The sequence below is a fragment of the Electrophorus electricus genome, chromosome 16 (genome assembly GCF_013358815.1).
Source record: "Electrophorus electricus isolate fEleEle1 chromosome 16, fEleEle1.pri, whole genome shotgun sequence".
Taxonomy (NCBI): domain Eukaryota; kingdom Metazoa; phylum Chordata; class Actinopteri; order Gymnotiformes; family Gymnotidae; genus Electrophorus; species Electrophorus electricus.
The window spans coordinates 1816886-1825000 of record NC_049550.1 but is presented as its reverse complement, the minus strand read 5'-3'; positions in this window follow the sequence as shown (position 1 = coordinate 1825000).

Genomic DNA, 8115 nt, shown 5'->3' with positions numbered 1-8115 from the left:
TTAAATGTTTCACTCCGTCGAGAGTCTGTGCGTCCTGCTCCTCGCCCTTCGGCACTCGGGCATTCGTTACAATAATGTTTCCTGTGTGTACAGGGAGGAGAGATTTAATAAACACATGATAATGTTTGCTGTGTGTACATCTATGTTGTCACTGTATTTTTTGGTGTCGCTATTTATCGTCTACAGTTGTATATTTTTTGTCCAAGAATTTGGGTTTATTGTGCCTATTGTCATTAAAGCAGGTAACCCATATAACTGTTCATTACACGCGCCAAATTCTGTTTTCAGATTTTTTTTTTATATAGCTATACAGATATACATATTATAATATTTATAATGGATATTTTTCTGGCAAAATGCAAGATTAATCTCTTTTTTGAAAATGTTTGTCAGTTCATGTACATTTTAGAATATAAATCAGATGTCTGGCAGTAGTACTGTGGGGCCATTTAAGCTTGTGCATGTTCCAAATGGGCTCACATCACGATTTATTGACAAATTATTGTTTTTAAAAAACGTGTTTTCAAAAGATTAAAAACATGAATATATTAACTCTGCAAAATGTTATCTATTTTCAATTGAAAAAAAAAAAAAAAGCCCCTTCTCCTAAGGACACATTTGAAGTATGATCATCAGATCTTGAAATCCTGAATGATGTCAGGTCTGAGAAGTAAGCGGATTATTTTAGGAAGAGGTTTGTGAGTCTAAAACACTGTCTTCTCCATCTAACCATAGTCTATCACAGGTCCCCGATCACCGGATATGTCAGCGTTGCTTCTTCACCCAAACGAGGAAGCATTTTCTAATGACTACTACCGACACGTAGAAGGTACAATTGAACGTCTGAAAGGTATCAATATTTAACGGTGAGTTTTTACCTACCAACTGATAACTGATAATAATGTGATTGGGGTTGTAGATTAAAGTAAGGGGATGTGTTGTATTTATTTTTAGATCATCCTCATGGTTGATTAAACTTTTAATTGTGAGGGTATTCCAGAAATCCGGTTTAGCAAACCTTAAACTTGACCTCAAACTCTGAGTTGAACCGTTAACTTCGAAGGGTATCTTCAGATGAGATAATGAGATTCAACATGGACGAACGATAAAAACTGTAACGCTTCTTATGAATAATTAATAATTCAGATATTTTACTTTATCATTTGAAATTAATGTTACATATGCAAACTATCAATATACTTGAAAAGGCAACACACAGCAACGTTACCAAAGTCAACAGACGAGTTCATAAAACTACAGAATTGTCAGAACTTCCTAGTCATCCGCGCATATCGTCGTTTCCGTTGTTGCCTTTTCAATTTAATCCTAATTATTTTCTATTTTATTATAGCCCGTGTAACAAGGTTAGTTAAAGAGCATTGACAGCAAAGAAAGTGTAACTCGATTTTCTAGGTCCAAAAGGGCGCAACATAAAAAAAAAACACGGAGACACGCTCTACTGTGGTTTTCATTGATGTATTTTTTTTTCTTTTGCATACAGTCCAATTATTATTAGTCAAATTATGACTATTATTTTTATTATTATTGTTTTACTAATATTTCTAACTATTATTGACAGTGGGAAAAGCACGTACATTAAAGCCCCCGTAAATGTTATATCTGAGCTATGTTCGTTCTGAATTCAGATTCGGATTAAAACTGTTAAATGAAAAAGGGGCGAAACTAAATTTATGTTAAACATAATAACGTAAGAACCCGTTGGTGGTGTGGCTATTGATGGCTAACAAACACCACTTGATGGAGGCGTGGACAAACATGAAGAAGACACAATATGAAGCGAACGCAAGAAAGTCCAGGTGCTAGTAGCTGTTAGCAGGGGGAAGACGGCAGCGAAATGTCCACGTCAGAACAATTCCACTTCATGTGGACAGAAGTCCACCTTCCAATGTCACTCACACAAGATGAGGACATTGTGATAACTCATTTAAAAATTAAAGCCCTTGTAATGGTCATATATGCGCTATGTTCCATCTGAATTAATTTTTTTAATATATATATATTTTTAAATCCTGCTTCCACGGAACAGTTCCTTTTCAGTTTAAACTTTTTTTGGACCTGATGGGCTTTGCTGCTGAATTTGACATTTTTGGCCAATAATTTCACCTCACAATGTATCTAAATGAAATTGGACATAGAAAATCATTAGTCCGACCACATATGACTACAGAGCTCATCTCAGCCTTAAAACTGGGATTTTCCTCCTTCGTGTTTAAATGGATCTCTCTCATGCGAGCACCATTTAAAAATAAAACTCTGTCCACATGAAAACAGCAAAACACGTTAAGTTTTGTCAATAGCATGTTAACCAATCAGAAGCCTTAAAACAGTTATTACTGGTAGGCTAACAACAATAGATCATCGATTAAATCATACGAGTGGACTCATAATTAAGTGGAGTTGTTCCTCAGTATTACACTAAAATATAATTGTAAATTTATGTCTAAACATGTAACAATTCCTGTTAGTGGTATAAACCAGCACTATTTTGGCTACATTCTTCAGATCATGTTGAATGGGTCATATATCCTTATAAGCCATTTCTGAGATGACAAATATGCTGATTCACAAAATTGTTATGATTATGTGGTCTTGAAAGAAACAGTTGTTTACAATGGGTATGTATTACAGTGTAGTGAAGTTTACAATGGGTATGTTTGACAGTGTAATTAAGTTTACAATGGACATTGATGACAGTGTAACGAGTTTTACAGTAGGTCTGTATGACAGTGTAATTACGCTTACAATGGGTATGTATTACAGTGTAATGAAGTTTACAATGGGGATTTATGACAGTGTAATGAAGTTGCAAGAATTTGCTGAATCTGACATGCCAGAGTGTATGAACCCGCTTTACAAAAAAGTATGATGCATTTATGAAGAAATTTGATTAACTGTCTCATTTGGTCTGAGCATTAGTACAAATGTTACTGTGAGTGGCTCCTTTTATCACAGAGAAAAATCCCAGAGACTGTAAACAACAGGCAGGTAAATTGACGTATTTGATGTATTTCAAAGTTAAAGTCAAATTTATTTATATAGTGGGCAGATTAAAGACGAAACCTTAGAAGGAACAAGACTCAAATGTCAATCCATCCTGCTTGTGCATTATATGCAGTCTATATGAGTACCAAACAGGAAGATCAATAGCAATGCAGATGTTAGCATTTCAGATTTCAGTGTAGGTGTAGGAATCAACTGTTATTATGCAGAATGTCATACATGCACCAGTACAAATAATGCAGGCATAGATTAAAAAAAAACCCATTACATTACCACAAGAAACACACACATTCACTCTTGTTCACTATCCATGCAGTGTCAACAAAAAGCCTTGAACATACTTCTAAACATTCAAGAGACTGGGTCCTGCATGAAACTGGAGTCAGTCCTTCTTCAAGTTCAGTAGGGCAGAATGGCCAACCTCAAGATTGTGTTTAATGTTAAATAATAGTTAAATTGCTTCATTTAAAGTCTTTCTGAGTGAAATAACTGATGGATATCAGTACCTATCATTCCTGCTTACTATCCCTTTGATGTGAACAAAACTCTTGAACATATTTTTGAACATTCAGAGACCAAACCATTACACTGCAGTCTATTGTCCTTCTTCATGTTCAATAGGGCAGAATGGCCAACATTAAAGAACATCTGCTGGACACTCTAGAGGAATTGACCACAGAGGACCTGAAGATGTTCCAGTGGCATCTGACTAGCAGTGCCTAAGATAAACATATCCCAAAGTCTCACCTGGAGAACGCAAACAGACAAGACACCGTGGACAACATGGTGCAAACATATGGTCAATTTACAGCTGTGGAGATCACACTAGACATCCTGAGGAAGATGAACAATAACCAGCTGGCTGAAAAACTGAGGAACAAAGTCTAAAAAAGTAAGTAATGCTATGAATCACATTCATTATTTAAACTCACTATTTCACAAATTAATATATTCAGAGCATTTTATATTGTTTTGTGAACTCAAGTGATAATATCCAGTTGAAAACAAACCTCAAGAAATTTGCAAATAAATATCAAAAATAATTGCTTCGTAAAGTTTGTGCATTCCATAATAATTCACTAATAATTACAGCACCTTTTATGCAAATCTGTATACAGGGCAAAATGTTGGATGCATGGGTATTATTAACCCTTTACAATTAATAATAATAATAATAATAATAATAATAATAATAATAATAATAATAATAATAATAACTGTCAGGACCCAGAATCTGGCCCTGTGTAAAGATTTGCATGTTCCCCAGTTCCAAAGCATTATACTTCAAAATGAAACAAAAAAATAAAATTGTAACATGTTTAGACAAACTGTACGTTACAGATTTTTTAAAAAATATGTACACAAGCATTAACTTCAGATGTTGGCCAAGATACCTTGACTTAATTTTTCTCTTCCTACTGACTTCTAGGTTTCCCATGAGCACTGACATAAGCTGAAACGTTTCCTCTGGCTTCACTGGTTGGATTCTACTATCATGTCTACTTCCATAATCATACTAATGGAATAAAATCAATTAAAACTTCTGTTCTACTTTCCTGATCTTTTTGGTAGTGTGTGGGCAATGTTCTTCATTTTTATTAAACCAGTCTCAGCAGTGCCATCAGCATGTTATAAGGCCAAGCAAAACAGTGTCATCAGCATATTTGAAAATACAGTTGCTATAGTAACTTACAACACACTCCTAAGTGAACAAGGTATACAGTACTGAACTTAGGACATAACCTTATGGTGATCTAGTGATAAGTATGATGGTAGAGGAAAAGAAACCACTCACCCTAACTGTTGTGTTCTAAAAAAAAAAATCTAAAATCCAGTTCTTTATCGACGTATCCACACCCAGAGTCCTCAACTTAGTGGCCAGTTTGGTAGAGATAATTGTGTTACAAGCTGAACTATAGTCTACAAATAACATACTGACAAATGTATTACTCTTTTCAAGATACTATAAAGCTGCATGGAGAAGATCATCTGAGACTGATCTATTTTGTCTATAAGCAAATTGGAAAAAATCCAAGAATGTTACTGCACTTTACAAGCCATTCTAGACAGTTTATAACCACTGAACGAAGAGCTATGGGATGTGATTATATAGACTAGATGGAAAATTATTTTCAGGGGCAGGAATATTTACTCATTTTGTCCCACAACAGGTGCAATAGACATACCTGTGATGGAACGCCGTCTGATCCAGATGCCTTTTTGATCTTTACTCACAGTTCTACTCACATCTTCCTTTGACTGATATAAAGTGCACAGGTGTAGTTTCTGTTTAAATACTCAAACCTGGCAAAGAAAGAATTAATTTCATAAGGAAATCCCATGTCAGCAATGATGACCCCATCTGTCCAGGAGTGTAATTGATTATGGCCTGCAGACCTTGCTACATTTGTCAAATGTCTGTTCTGGCGAAACTGTGCTCCACGCACTTTCCGAAGGCTCTACTTAATGATTTAATTGCTTTCTGTAGATCATATCTAGACCATTTGTACATTTAAAAATCTCCAAATTTAAAAGCAGTTGTCCAAACTTTAATTTTCTCTCACGTCCCGATTCTCCAAAGGCTTTTGATTGGGATAGGAAAGTGCGGTCCTCATTGGAATGCATGAGTCAATGCAAAAAGTGAAATAATCTGTTAGTGTTCCTGCATATTCATTAATGTCCCATATCCATTGTGGCCACGCCCACCTTGTGTCTCACACCTGCTACTCATTGTGTTATCATGTGCATAAGAGTCTGTCGTTTACACATTTGTGTTATCAGTCTTTGACCCCTTTTGTGTGCATATGTGACTGTGACTGTGACATGTTAAATAATCTTGTGTTCCACACAACTCGTCCCTGCATCCTGCTTAAGACCTCCCGCATTACAGCTGTCTGAAATCACTCCCTCTTTTCTGCTGTGAGTACAGTGTGCTTCCAGGTCAAGTTTCTATGTCAGAGCAGAGCTGTCCTAAACACTCTACAGGCATTGAATCAGGACAGTTTGTCAGCGCCCTCAGAAGTGATTCAGTAATGATCTAACAGGTAAACAAATGTATTGTGTTCTCCTGCTTTACGCACATTTACCCACTGTACCCAAAACTTGCCACAGTCGGCTATGTGGTTGACATGTGGCTTGTTTATCTGATATGCTTGAGTTGAGTAGTGTGCTAGTTCTCTAAATAGGCTAATTCAAGTGTCATAAGTGAGTCAGCTTTTAAGTTTGTGCAAACTCATAACATAGCAACTAAATTCACTAAATTGAAAATTTGTTCTCTTCAACAAGTCTGGACAGATTCATACAACATGCACACATGCTTTATCTGTCGTAACAGACTTTAAAAAATAAAGTATTATTAACTATGTACTGGTTTTATATCTCGCAAATGATTTAAACATAGAAATGTTTAAAAAATATCTAAACACTGTAAACCAGTCATTATTTTACATCTAGGATTGTTATATCATTGAAGCTGTGCTTGTTATAGCCATGCTGTTGTATAGATAATTGCTTTTCATATGGAGTAACGGCCGCATAAGGCGACATGATTTATTGTTATTTTGATATAGCCCTAACCCTGCTAAAACATGGATGGACTAACATGGGCCACATTTTCACACAGTGGGTGGGTCACTTTGCAAAGGATTTGTTGTGTTTCACATCTTGCTTTGCACAGACCAATGACATATGTTGCAAGCATGTTAATCTGTGGTTCATTGCTTTTCAGATATCTAAAGCACTTCCACATAACTGATGTCATGGTAACTTTTTTTTGGTCAAAAATCTCCTCCATTTTACAGGATATTGGGAGTTCACTTTTGTGCCACTCACTGGTTTCACCTTTGCCTTGTTTTCAGAGCATTCTTCAGATCTTATGGCTCAAACAATGTTTTGTGGAAATATGTCTGCACTTTGCTATGCAAGCCAAAACTGTATTTCTGGCTGTTTCTGATGTGTTATATCTATTCTTATAGAATAAACATGTCAAATGTCATAATTACATATATTTTATTGTGATCCTGTTTCAAAATCATTTTATTGCCCAGCAATATGCTAGAGTTCAGATTAGTGTGAGCTCATTTAGAGGGTGTCAGTGATGAGATTAGGGTTGGGCTGTTTAGAGGTCTTTTCCCCATGAGATTAGGCTGTTTAGAGGTATTTTCCCCTTAAATTACTATGTGGCTAGTTGGATGCATTTTGCAATACTCTGAATTTTGCATTTGCCAGGCTGATCTATAGGGATTGAAATATACTTAAAAAGTATGCCTTAGTGATGTATTGACATATTTGTCTGTAAATCTGTTGCTGTAGCACCATCCAGTGGTTATTATCAGTAACCTCAAGATTGTGTTTAATGTTAAATAATAGTGAAATTGCTTTATTTAAAGTCTTTCTGAGTGAAATAACTGATGGATATCAGTACCCATCATTCCTGCTTACTATCCCTTTGCTCTGAACAAAACTCTTGAACATGTTTTTAAACATTCAGAGACCAAACCATTAAACTGGAGTCTATTGTCCTCCTTCATGTTCAGTAGGGCAGAATGGCCAACATTAAAGAACATCTGCTGGACACTCTAGAGGAATTGGTCACACAGGACCTGAAGACGTTCCAGTAGCATCTGACTAACAGTGTGGAAGATAAACATATCCCAAAGTATCGCCTGGAGAAAGCAGACAGACTTCTACTATTTTGTCCACCCTTCCTCACCCTGACTCTCTATCCTCTCTCTCTTTGGATACAGTTACAAATACTTTCATGTCTGCACTCTCCTCATCAATGAATCTTCTGTGCCCTCTCTCCTCTAGACCCACTAAGTTCTTCCAACCTGCCCCCTGGCTAAAAGAAACACTTTTTTTGCCACAGGAGAGAACTAAGGACTGGAGAGAGGTGGTGGAGGAAATCTTGTGTAGATTCAGACCTCAGCTCATACAAGTCTCTCCAAGTTCTCACTGGAAGTAACATCTGCAACGTCATCCTACTACAGAGAGAAATTCGTAGCATCATCATCTGATCCATGCAAGCTCTTCACTATTTTTTCTTCTCTCCTTAATCCTCCCCCTTCCCCTCCTTCCTCATCTCTTACTCCGGAA